General features: G+C 36.4%; 1 protein-coding gene across 1 annotated transcript in view; it reads right to left on the bottom strand.

Annotated features, from left to right (window-relative positions):
- OSTN (osteocrin) overlaps nucleotides 1–12,276 on the bottom strand; it is an 84,933-nt gene extending 72,657 nt beyond the window's left edge. Inside the window, exon 1 of the mRNA XM_089680159.1 lies at nucleotides 12,206–12,276. The gene's annotated coding sequence lies outside the window, so the exon portion shown is untranslated. The remainder of the gene's footprint in view (nucleotides 1–12,205) is intronic.
- Nucleotides 12,277–13,373: the final 1,097 nt, after the last annotated feature.

Raw genomic sequence — 13,373 nt, 5'->3', positions numbered from 1 at the left:
TTATCCTTCTACTTACTGCTGCTGTGAACCAAAGTATGCCAAACCTATAGGAACTCCTTTTGCTGGTAGGATTTCTGTTATGCTACCAGTGGGATGTCAGCAATCTCTTTCTTCAATGGCAACAAATCTTTGTGTATCTGAAGTCCCATAAGATTTCACGGACAAGAAAACTGATAATATGCATTGCTCATTGTAGTTAGTGACTGCGCCTAACATAAAAAACTCCATGTTTTCCCATGGCTGGGAAGCTGCAGGTGGGACATACTGAATATCATTGAAGTTAATGTCTGCTTGCCCCTGTAGTGATGTTTCATTGCATTGACATTTACCCTTGTTTATGCATTCTTTGTATTTTTTTAACACAATGAAACATCAGTGTTTTCATAAGCACAGGGCGTACAGCAATTCCCTTCTTCAACTGGCTGTATGCCCCACCTTTGTTAAACTGCAGAGGTTTTTTTTTACGCTTCACATATTTAATGCCTTTGAATGTCTGAATATATGAGGCCTAATAGAATAGCCAGCTCCAAATTAATGTGTATGCAACGAGTACAGCTATCATAGGTGGGTGAGATAATGGCTCTAGCAACTCTGGTATTATAATAATATATATATTATCTTGCATTTTATACAGGTTATGCAAATGTTAGCCTTTACTTGGAGCTTCTCAAGCTAGTCTGCATCTTTTCTGGTGATACAAGCCCAAGCCTGGACCCTCTGTTTAGGATTCGCTTTGTCCAATAATACAGTATACACTATGTTAACATCAAGGCTGGCTTCACAACAATGCATGGGTTAGTGAACTACAACTCCACCATTCATTTTGAATGACTTCCTAATATACTAAAGCACCTCACCTGAGTTATTGTAATGTAATGTGTTGCCAAAAAAAGGTTCAGTTCCAAGGTATGTTGAGGTAACGTATGTTGAGGTGCATTGACAGCTAATTCAAAATGAATGGGATACCATATACATATGATACCATCAGGGGCGGACTAACAACTAATGGGGTCCCTGGGCAATAGGGGATCATGGGGCCCCTGTGTCCTTTCCCAAACTCAAATAAGCCTATGAAAAAGGTACCAGGGGCATCTCATTGGGCCCCCTACTGACCCCGGGCCCTTGGGCAGTGCTCGAGTTTCCAAATGGTCAGTCCGCCCCTGGATACCATATGTATGATCATGCACAGCAGCACACCACAAAGGTGTGGAGCTGACCTTAAGTGTTACCAAATAGTAATTCTTCACTTATAGGTAGAATCTGGTGGGCTGAATTCCTTGATGATTTTTCTAGACCCGTTTTTTTCCTCTACCATAGTTCCTGTCTTTATTTCTGTTTTAGGTTTTGGGTGTTCCCACTCTTACTATTGCATTCCCTAAAGTAGAAAATAAATGAAATTTCCAACAGGTAGAATACTGCACTCTGATAATGACCACAGCAGGGGTGTAGAACCTTCAACTCAAGAGCAGAAATCTTGCCACAAAAGTCTTCAAGAGTTAAAATAAATTGTTAGGTGCTTTAACTCTCCAACATGTAACATACTATCATTTTTGATTAGCTGAGGCCCCATTCACACTATGGCATTTTGAATCATGGGTAGAATTGCTGTGATTCTGCCCGCGATTTCAAAACACTTTGCTAAAATAAATTGCACAACAGCAAGTTCAGGTGCCATTCATTTTAATGGCATCTAAAAATAAACTGTGCTGCAATTGAGGCAAACCACATTGTGAGTAGTGTGTTGCCCAAAAGAAGTTCAAGAGCTTCTTTTGGGTGACACACTTTGTGCGATGTGGTTTGCCACGATAGCAGTGCGATCTATTGCGCCACAATGTGGCAGAACTGCACTGTATTTTTAGGTGCCATTAAAATGAATAGCACCTGAACACGATGTGTGATTTGTTATTTTAGCAAAGCATTTTGAAATCGCAGCCAGAATCATTGTGATTCTGCCCACGATTCAAAATGCCATAGTGTGAATGGGCCTAAATCTTTAACCTTGCTTCTCTCTTCTGTTGCACTGTAAATATTATTTTTTTTATTAGCTTTTCTGTAGCTTTTTTAAACTTTGTACTAGTAGTTTTTTTGGCTTTTGATATTACCAAATATTTTCTACAATTTTCTATTTAACTTGTAGAATGTGTTTTTTTTTTACCTTTTTCTAAACTGAACCTCATCTGCCCTTTTCCTCTGCCCTCTGTCATCTTTTCCATTCTGACCAACTCAACTCTTTGAGTAGGTCAAGACATACAATTTAGTGTTCCTTGCAGATATACACACTTTACTCTCTTGGCTACTGTACACTGCTAGGAACAATTAGAGAAAATTTAGCTGCTGATCCCTGGGAAATGGCTAAGGCTGTTTATTACGAAAAAAAAGGAAAGCTGTACTGAGACATTTTTTAGGCTTTCAAATTCTAAGCTTCCTCTGGAAATGTTAGTTGCCTGTCTGTCCCTAGGACAAGCATACAGCTAGTGAAGTCAGAATTTATGGTCTGAATACCTCTCCTGCGTCTGACTCAGAAACAGCTGATATTGCTAGTACTGTATTTCTAGGAGAGATTAGCAATATAAATGTCCAATTGTCTATCTTGTTTCTGTTTTTAGTATCTAAAGAACTATATCAATTTAACTAAATATATGTATATATACAGTCATGGCCGAAATTGTTGGCACCCTTGATATTTTTCCTGAAAATCAAGTATTTCACACAAAAAAGGTATTGCATTAACACATGTTTTGCTATACACATGTTTATTCCCTTTGTATGTATTGGAACAAATATAAAACAGAGGCAGAAAAGCAAATATGACATAATGTCACACAAAACCCCAAAAATGGGCTGGACAAAAGTATTGGCACCCTTAACTTAATATTTGGTTGCACACCCTTTGGAAAACATAACTGAAATCAGTCGCTTCCTATAACCATCAATAAGCTTCTGACACCTCTCACCCGGAATTTTGGACCACTCTTCCTTTGCAAACAGCTCCAGGTCTCTCTTATTGGAAGGACACCTTTTCCCAACAGCAATTTTAAGATCTCTCCACAGGTGTTCAATGGGATTTAGATCTGGGCTCATTGCTGGCCACTTCAGAACTCTCCAGCGCTTCTTTGCCATCCATTTCTGAGTGCTTTTTGACGTATGTTTGGGGTCATTGTCCTGCTGGAAGACCCAGGATCTTGGACGCAAACCCAGCTTTCTGACACTGGGCCCTACAGTGCGACCCAAAATCCTTTGGTAATCCTCAGATTTCATGATGCCTTGCACACAGTCAAGGCACCCAGTGCCAGAGGCAGCAAAACAACCCCAAAACATCATTGAACCTCCACCATATTTTACCGTAGGTACTGTGTTTTGTTCTTTGTAGGCCTCATTCCGTTTTCGGTAAACAGTAGAATGATGTGCTTTACCGAAAAGCTCTATCTTGGTCTCATCTGTCCACAAGACGTTTTCCCAGAAGGCTTTTGGCTTACTCAAGTACATTTTGGCAAACTGTAGTCTTGCTTTTTTATGTCTCTGTGTCAGCAGTGGGGTCCTCCTGGGTCTCCTGCCATAGCGTTTCATTTCATTTAAATGTCGACGGATAGTTCGCGCTGACACTGATGCTCCCTGAGCCTGCAGGACAGCTTGAATGTCTTTGGAACATGTTTGGGGCTGCTTATCCACCATCCGGACTATTCTGCGTTGCAATCTTTCATCAATTTTCCTCATCCGTCCACGACCAGGGAGATTAGCTACAGTGCCATGGGTTGCAAACTTCTTGATAATGTTGCGCACTGTGGACAAAGGCAAATCTAGTTCTCTGGAGATGGACTTGTAACCTTGAGATTGTTGATATTTTGCCACAATTTTGGTTCTCAGGTCCTCAGACAGTTCTCGTCTCCTCTTTCTGTTGTCCATGCTTAGTGTGGCACAGACAGACACACAATGCAAAGGTTAAGTGAACGTCTCTCCTTTTTATCTGCTTTCAGGTGTGATTTCTATATTGCCCACACCTGTTACTTGCCCCAGGTGAGTTTACAGGAGCATCACATGCTTGTAACATTCTTATTTATCCGCAGTTGTGAAAGGGTGCCAATACTTTTGTCCAGCCCATTTTTGGAGGTTTGTGTGACATTATGTCGAATTTGCTTTCTTTCCTCCCTTTTTTTGTTTTGTCCCAATACACACAAAGGGAATAAACATGTGTATAGCAAAACATGTGTTAATGCAATACGTTTCGTGAGAAATACATGATTTCCTGGAGAAATATCAAGGGTGCCAACAATTTCGGCCATGACTGTATATTAACAAATGAAAAAAATTTAACCTGTACTGAAATTTGCTAAAACTGCAACATATGCTAATAAAAGAAGCATATTTTGCATTTTGATAGAGGACCGAGAGTTAAACCACTTGACAACTGGTTATATCTTTCTGTACGTGAGCAATCTGTACCTGAGTTCTTAGTTCTGCTCACAGCTTATGGCTATTATAAAGGATCCCACTCTTCCTGTTGGATTTTTTTGTTGGATTTTTTTCATCTTATTTTATGGAGAATTCAACAGTGGAGGTTGGAAATCATAATTAGGACAGAAACACCAAAAATGCTCAGCTGGACAGGTACCTCACCATACCATGTCTGGTTGTACCATATGTCTTTTTCATAAATGCCATGGTTTCCATTTACTGCTCTGATGTCGGCCAACTCACTCAAAACAGCTGTATGTAAGTTGGAATAAATTCCTGTAAATATTAGGATGTATCTGTACTATAAACCAGCATTTCTGGATATGCAGTTGGCCACACGGGCATAAAGAAATGGTTTGCATTGCTCTGCCCACTATCCAAAAATTGAGGAATAAACCTATTATACTTTCAGATCTGTGATGAAAGTGAAATACAGAAATGCATTCCGTTCCGGGAAGGCTCCACTGTGCTTTTTGCTTACCTGTATAATTTATTTTTAATAACATATAAATACATACATAAAGTTTCAGAACTTCAGTCATTGCTGCTAATAAATTGCATTGACCGAATGTGGAATACAAATACCTTTCTGTAATACTCACCCTGTACAATAAACACCTAGAATACATTAAAATGCCTCATACCACCACCAAATATATTTCCACTTACTGTAAAGCCATGAGTCACAAGGAAGACTACAGGTCTCAAAACTAATTCCTTACTTCTGAAATGAAGACCACAAAAAGCCAAAAAGCCCCAGTTTTTTTTATTTCTCCATAAAATATTACCTTCATTATTTATTGTTTCTTGCCTGTTTGTCAGTGTACATACATTAGCTAAATGATGTGTAAGCATTTTTAAACTTATAATTACATATATTAACCTATTCTTAGTCAATGAACTCAAACACAGATCAAACACATTGTAGATTTTAATAAATGCTGAATTTTTACATGTTTGATGTAAACTTGTTTACAGGAAAAATAAGTTAAAAAACTCTGGTCTAGCTGAAAATCAGGATACTGAGGTTGACTTACTTAAGGATTAAACAATGTTCATTTAGGAAACTGGCTCATTCAATCTCAAGAAAGGCACAATCCATTCTTTTAAATTCTCTTCACATGGAAGGGTATGCAAGACAATTGTTCCTCCCTAAAATGAATATAAATTTGGCAAGTAAATATTCTCTACCTCTTTGGCAAATAAACCCAAATGTGTCAAAATGAAGACCAGTTGATAGCTGAACTCCAACCATACCTTGAATCTTGCACAGTTGTACAGGCTACTCTCCTGTGCTGAAATAGTTTACTCTGATTTCACTACACACTGTGAGCTTCTTTCAGTGTTCATTAGAAGCTACAGCAAGTCAGATAGAGCCCATCTTATTTACTGGCTGGAGAACATACAGAATTATCTAGTAATTTCCTCCCTAAGCTGACTTTCCCTACACATTAATTGGATTTCAGTTTTTATAATCATGGAGGCTCACATGTGGGCTTTGTCTAGGATAGTATGCATGCAATTAGCCTACCATGACTTTTGATATTTGCATAACTCCCCTCAAAGGCCAGCCCACAGCTTGATTCAATGCTGCAGGCTCTTGAAAGGAGCACTGAGAACTCATGCTGTAGTGTTTTCAGGGTGCTATGTACAGTACTCTTGCTGGTCCCTCCCACCAACCCATGATCATCCTGCATTGCATAGAGCGGCAAAGGTACCCAGTAATGGCATCATAAATCTAAAATGAATGTATATATTCAAATTAAACATAATGAAATTAATTTGCGTGTTAATAAGGGGGGAAATGAGGAACCAGGCGTGGCCAACTTATAAACAAATTTAGTTCTTGCAGTAGGAGTGAAACTTATATGCAGTCTAGCGCTTGACACTTTTTAAAAATGTCACATCGTGCTGACTGTGCAGCTTACCTACAGCTAAAAAATTGTGTCACAAATGCAGTTTTTTTCAGGGTCCAGGCACATACAAAAATGTAAAAAAAAAAAATCACTACGTGTGGGTGGAAGTAAGGGGTACAGGCTCTCAAAATGTATTCACAAAAATGCAACAAAGTGACAAAGAGGCACCTGGCACAGTCTCTTCAGTTCACAAGGCACTACACAAACAAAAGTGCTGAAAGATATTTTACTTAACAGCGTAATACACATATGAACATTTCCTTTGACTGCTTCCTCCAGTGCCTAGCCTCTAGTGCAGCCATGTCAGTATATTCAAATAACTGCTCAGAGGGGTCTCCCTAATGATGTTAGAACATAGATTGACTGGTAGGTTAATGTTTCTTAACTGAGTTTATTGTTGTACGTTTTCTATAATTATAACGATAATTTCACATAGCTAATCTAAAGTTCATCTTTAACATGTCTTCAATGTGTCCACCTATTGATAGGTGTAAATACATATTTGTGACTTCCTTTACCTCCCTTTTGTTATCACAGAACATTATTATCTCTAAAGGTGAATATAAAGGATGCTTGTATGGTGTATCCAAGTGCAACCTCTGCCTGCATGGGTTTCTTCCAGGTACTTCTTAGATTGTAAGCTCCAAGGAGCAGGGCCCTCCTATCCCTCCTGTATTGAACTGTATCATTGCTGTATTGTCTCCCATTATATTGTAAAGCACTGAGCAAACTATTGGCGCTATATAAATCCTGTATAATAATAATAAATAATAATACTCCGGTTTCCTCCCACACTCCAAAGACATTCTGGTAGGTTAATTGGTCCCTGTCTAAATTGGCCCTCGTATGTATGTGTATGAATGTGAGTTAGGGACCTTAGATTGTACACTCCTTGAGTGTTAGGGACTGATGTGAATGTAAATTATATGTAAAGTGCTGAATAAATTGGCTGTGCTATATAAGTACCTGTAACAAATGAATAAATAAACAAAGGGCCTGTGCTCTATAACTTTTTACCAATAGAAGTGATCAGTATAAAGCCAAAATCTCAAAATGCATTTTTAGCAAAAGGACGTTGTAGAGAGAGCAACAGAATACAATAACATGAAAATAAGGGTTTAATTTACTCCCAAAGATTTGATGTATTTCCAAACGTGTGCCCACTAGGCTTCCCGACTATTACAGGAGAATATGCTCTAGCTAGTAAAAAGGTTTTGATTGCTAATACTCTTACCATCAAACAACCTTTTATCATTTATTGCACAACCAATCCTTTGGTTTCATATAGCGTTGTTGAGTTTTTTTCTGTACTGCAGTCAGAAACAATTATGAATTGTTGTAAATGTACAACATACCTCATTCCATATTAAAATTTACTTCAGCACCACCTTTGATGTCTACAGGTTAGCTAGTGATATTTTGTAGCCTGTATGCCTCTGACTTTCAATGCTTTACCATTCCAACATCTACTGTACTTCTATGTAAAACTTCATTTTACATACTCCTTAATTAGCGAGATGAAAAAATAGCGAGATGAAAAAAAATTTACTTTTAATTTTAAAATGTTGTTTATTTTTTCAAGTCAACAAAGGTAGGATAGAAGAAAATCACAGTAGACATTATGGTAGTAATTTGAATTCACAGGTTGTAGTCCATATATCTAGTGAACGTTGGGGGAGATTCAATAAAATTGGTGCACTTAGAATCTGATGCAGATTTGTATGGCAGCCAAGTGGCTCCTAACCTCAGCTTGTTCACTTAATCTTCGACAATAAAACATGGAAGTTAATTGGTTTCTATGTAGAGCTGCGCCAGATATTGCACCATGCAGTTTTAGTAAATTACCCCCTTCAAGTCCTTTGCTTTTGAAAGGAGGGAGATTTTATATTTTATTTATTGTTTTCATTTTCTAATCTATTCTGGGCACTCTGAAAAATCTACAGTATACCCTATGATAGGGCTTGTTCACACCAGCAGCTGCATTGCAACGCAGTGACTGGTGTGTGGTGCAGTCTGGCCGAGATCAGAGCAGTGATGATACAATGATCTTGGTGCATCACACTGTTTCCTTTCCCTTTTTTAATTTTTAAACAAACTTCATTAAGATGTCACATAGACCAAGCGGTCTCACCACATCTGGCATGAACCTAGGCTTATGCATGAAACATAACATACATGTATACATGTCTGCACCACAGAAGTGTGTTGGAGGGTAGCTCATAGTATTAGTAAAGCAGACGGCAGAAAACACTTTTTCTGCTGAAATCAATGCTGATATTATCAGCCAGCAGCACAAGGTCATCACATTTAAATTTACAATACCATTGCAAGATGCTGCAAACATGATACCATAAAAGGTTATCTTGAAACTGTTTTATCCCAGAACACTGCAGACCTTAACTATTCCCAGAGCAAATTTTCTATCATAATCAAACAAGCATTTAGATACTCATGGACTTGACAGCAAAATGATACATCATATAATTAGATAAGTTACTGAAAGTTCTATTATGCATTATTGTGTTTCTCATTGAATAAGAAACACTATATATAAAATAAAAACAAAAAAACAGTTCATCTTGACCACATCTTGACCACAGGTGAAATCGGATGGCCAAATTTGAGTGGATTCATGCTCATAACCAGCATAAACTTGGTTTACTGGTGAATGGAGAGGAGACCAGCATGAACTTGGGTGATTGGTGGGAGCACTAATAACATCTTTTTTTTAAACAATAACAATGTCTTACCTACGATATAGGTAAAGTAACACTTGAACATTGCACATTATTCTGAAAAAAAAATGAATCGTTTACAATGTTTCATTAAAAAATTAACTGCAGTCACTGCAAATAGTGTGATATGCTCAAGCAGGCTTTAATTGTTGAAAAGGTATATTATATATTGGCCTGGTTAGCCTGTGTTCACTTTACATATCCAAATTGGTTAAAAGGAATCTGTTGCAAAAAATTATTCCACTTCAAAAGGACGGTATCATACCAAAATACAGCCATATCAATTAACTAATAAAATTTTACAGGCACATCACAGTGTTTTTGTAGGAGCATCAAAGATAAAAAGCCACCTAAAAGAGGATTTTACTTTGATACTAGTCAATGGAACATGAATTTTAATAATGAAGGCATAAACATCTCTTTGTGAGCTTCAAAACATAAATTAGTTTTAAACCCAAAATCAAACATTTATTTTATTGCAGCTTACCAATTCTTAAATGTGGTGGCTGCATTCATTTTCATTTTTAGGATTTTGATTCTTTTATTTTCACCTGATGATCCAGCCAGTTTTACCAACAGAACAAACTATTCTGCAAATGCATCAGTTAGAGTGTTGAGACAAACCATTTACTACTGACAGGGGTGCTGATGATTAACATTCTTTATTTATTTATGTAAAACCTTTATCCCCAAAGAAAAACAAAAAACTGTTTGCTGCAATTGCTTGTGTAACTACAATGTGAGCTGGAGTTTGACTTCAATTTGTTAGTATATCCAAATCTGCTAGTACATCAACAGTCCCCTCCCCCCAGACTGACAACCCAGCTGTTCAAAGATTCCTCTGTGCTTCTTCATCCAGAGCGTAGGCACTCTAATACAGGAGGCATTTTACTTGCCAGATCACCAAGTGAAAATCTACAAAGCTTACAAAAGAAAAATAATGCAGCCGCCACTTCTAATAACTGGTAAGCTGCAATATATGACATTTTTGGTTTTCCGCTTAATACTGTGAGCTTCACACTGAAGCTGTAAAATCCTTCAGTCTTCAAGTGCAATTCTCATTCTCTCTCTCTCTAACACACAGGAGACTCAACAAAAAACTGGAATCGCATGTGATGTGAACTGATAAGCATTGCACATGCAAATTACAATCAACTCTATGGACCTCAAAATCAGATCGCACCACTCCAAAGACGCACAGGATGTGTGAACAGCATAGATGTGAATGACCTCCACAGGAATTCATTTTACTTTCCATGTCATGCAAATCACTGCGGTCTAAGGCTCCGTGCACACTAGCTTAAGAATAAGCTCCTAGCAGCTACTTATAAGCATTTTTTTCTTTCACTGTGAATCAGGGCTATGTGAAACTCTTTTAAAATGAATGGATGTTTAAACTGAAACTTTTCAGAACTGCCAAGTGGCTTATTAGTACATTTTTCCTCCATGTTTGGGCCACTGCTTCCTCCTTTACCTTCAAATAGTGAATACACTGTGGTTGATGTAAAAGAAAAGAGTTTTTCTTTTGAATATTCAATTATGTGCGCGTAAATAAAAAATAAATTAAAAAAACAAAAAAGCAGGATTTTATCTTGCACATAATTTGGTGACAGAACTTCACTAATGAAATTATGTCTAAATTCTCTTCTCCTTCTTTAGTAAATCAGTCAAATTGTAACCTTTTAGAGAGTTTACTTATTCCCTTCCCGTTTGCTTCTACTCATGATCTAGATTGTAAATTTTCATCGGCGGGGTACACTTTTCTCTTTATGTTTCCTAATATTGCCACATTTTACTCTACAACTTTCTATGATAGTTATTGGAGCATTTTATGTATTGTTTTGTTGTCTATTTCTATTTTGGAGTTTACATTGTTTCATAATATTATTCCACAAATACAATAACAAGTTTTAATCTACTTGTTTTAGCATGCACAATTTTTTTTACACACTTTTTGTAGTTGCAGATGCCATAGCCGCATTATAAAATGAAATATGACTAGCAAAGCTGCCACCTGGAATCAATGCTGCCTGCACTTCATATGAAGATTACATCATTTTGTATGCCTTTTAATAAACAGACCTGGGAATCCATATGCAGTAATAAACATTTGTAAACCAGTTTAGTACATGTAAAACATTTTTCTGATTTGATATAGGAGTCATTTCAATTCTAGACTGTTTTCACTTTAATACACAATCAGGTCCAGGACAAATTCAGTTCTTAACCTGACTGGGTAGCATATACAGGCTAGATACTCCTATAGTAGTTATCCTGTCTAGGAACATTGGTGAATGATTTACTAAAGAGAGATTTTTTTACTTATCAGAGCGAAACTGTGTTAACTTTATATTCCCATGCATATACAGGGGAATAAAAAAATATTTTTATGGAAATGATAGCATGATTAAAGTGAACATAGCTCCACTGTATTTACTAAGCAAAATTAACACTCACTTTCCAAAATTAACATTAATGTTAGTTAATAAATCCCTGCAAAGTATCCGATTACAATATATAAACTTCTAACACAAGGAAGTAGATCCATGTTCTTGTCAATCAGTTTGCTTGCTTGCCTATATTTATTTATGGAACCAAAATATTTCTGGATCTCCACTAGCACATGTATAGAATAGTACTACACACAGAACATGCTTAACACTAGGAAGCAATATATGACACATACTTATTAGGTTTAAAATCATTCAGGATCAAACATTTCTTCAGAAACTAGTTTTATAGTAAAAAATAAGAAAGAAAAAAATAGCCACAGAAATATTTTTAGTTAACAATAAATGCAGATAAAATAAATGTAGATAAAAAAATCTCAACAAGCGTGTTCTGGTTTAGAGACAGTCAATTTTGACTGATATATAAATAACACCTAGGAAAACACTCTAGCATGAAAATAATTAATGTATTTATGTGTCCTAGCAATACTCATTTTCTTTAATAATGTTAATCACATTAAAAAGACTAGACTAGTCCAGGTATAATTGTTCAGTGAATGATATCCTATAAGTAATATACAGTGATAACATGCATGTCGTTTATGAAGTACAGAAGACCAGTTAGCACACACTTAATCCCCCTGCTGCTTACCTTGAATAGATTTCAACTAATTGAAAGTTTATGTCTGCTCTGTGTGCTTGTGTCTCCTCCTCCTCCTCCTGTCTAATCTTTGGTTTTTTGAGCTTTTTCTGTGAGAATTTATAGACCCTGATCCAGCCTCCTCACTCCAATCCCTGCCTAGGTCTTTCTTACATCATTTTTTTGAGATTTTCCACAGATCTTTATTTTAAGACTGTACTTCCACTATGTCTTCCATCCTTTTACCTTTGTTTCCTTTTTTTTTTTTTGCATAGGATAGTTGATCATCTAGGGAAATAGCTGTTTGCACACTGCAAACACTGCTGTGTATCTTAAATTAAAATGTTTGTTCAGAATCAGAGCTAGTCAGATATATACTACATGTACAGTATATGTGTATGTATATATATAAATAAATAAATATATATATATATATATATATATATATATATATATATATATATATATATATATACACACATACATACATTTTATTTTATTTTTTTTCACTTGTTGGGGAAAAAAATTGGTTTAGTGGCAAATGGAGTGGAGTTATTTCAACTGTGTTAGTGCCTCATCGCAAATAATCTGTAATTACAATTCTTATTTCATTTTTACCCCAGCATTTTATTTGACATATCCAAACCTCAGGAAATGGGTTAGCTTTTTGGAAGTAAAATAAAAATTATAGAATCAAACTCTATGCTGAATTTGAATTGTGGTTCATGCTTTTTTTTATTTCTATTTTTTTTACTTGTTGAATTTGTTCCATATCCATCTCATTTTTAGTTACTGTATACCAATAGTGAACTTTCCCTTAAACATGTTCTGAAATAGAAGACAGTTTGTGTCACATACAATATATATTTGTATGTACATATATTATATGGTGGTTAAAGTTATTTCCCACAAAGTTAACGGTGGAAAACCCCCCACAAAAAAAAAAAGCTATAGAGATGGGAAAGACTATTTTGTCAGTAACAGTGTTGAAACTCCTAATTTCCCTAGTTTTCCCTAGTGGTAAAAAGACAAAATGACAACTGATGGACTTTTGAAAGCTTGACTTGGGGATCTCATTCTAGTATAATGCCTGCAATCTGCCACCAAGCAATAGAATCTGAAAAACATAGCTACCTATCTCATGCATATTCACTGTCAGGTTTACTGTTCATCCATTTAT

The sequence above is a fragment of the Staurois parvus genome, unplaced genomic scaffold (assembly GCF_062004578.1).
Source record: "Staurois parvus isolate SC_StPar_1 unplaced genomic scaffold, SC_StPar_1.0 ptg000235l, whole genome shotgun sequence".
Taxonomy (NCBI): Eukaryota; Metazoa; Chordata; class Amphibia; order Anura; family Ranidae; genus Staurois; species Staurois parvus.
Note: the sequence above shows the minus strand (reverse complement) of the source record. Positions and strands in the feature narration are given on the sequence as shown.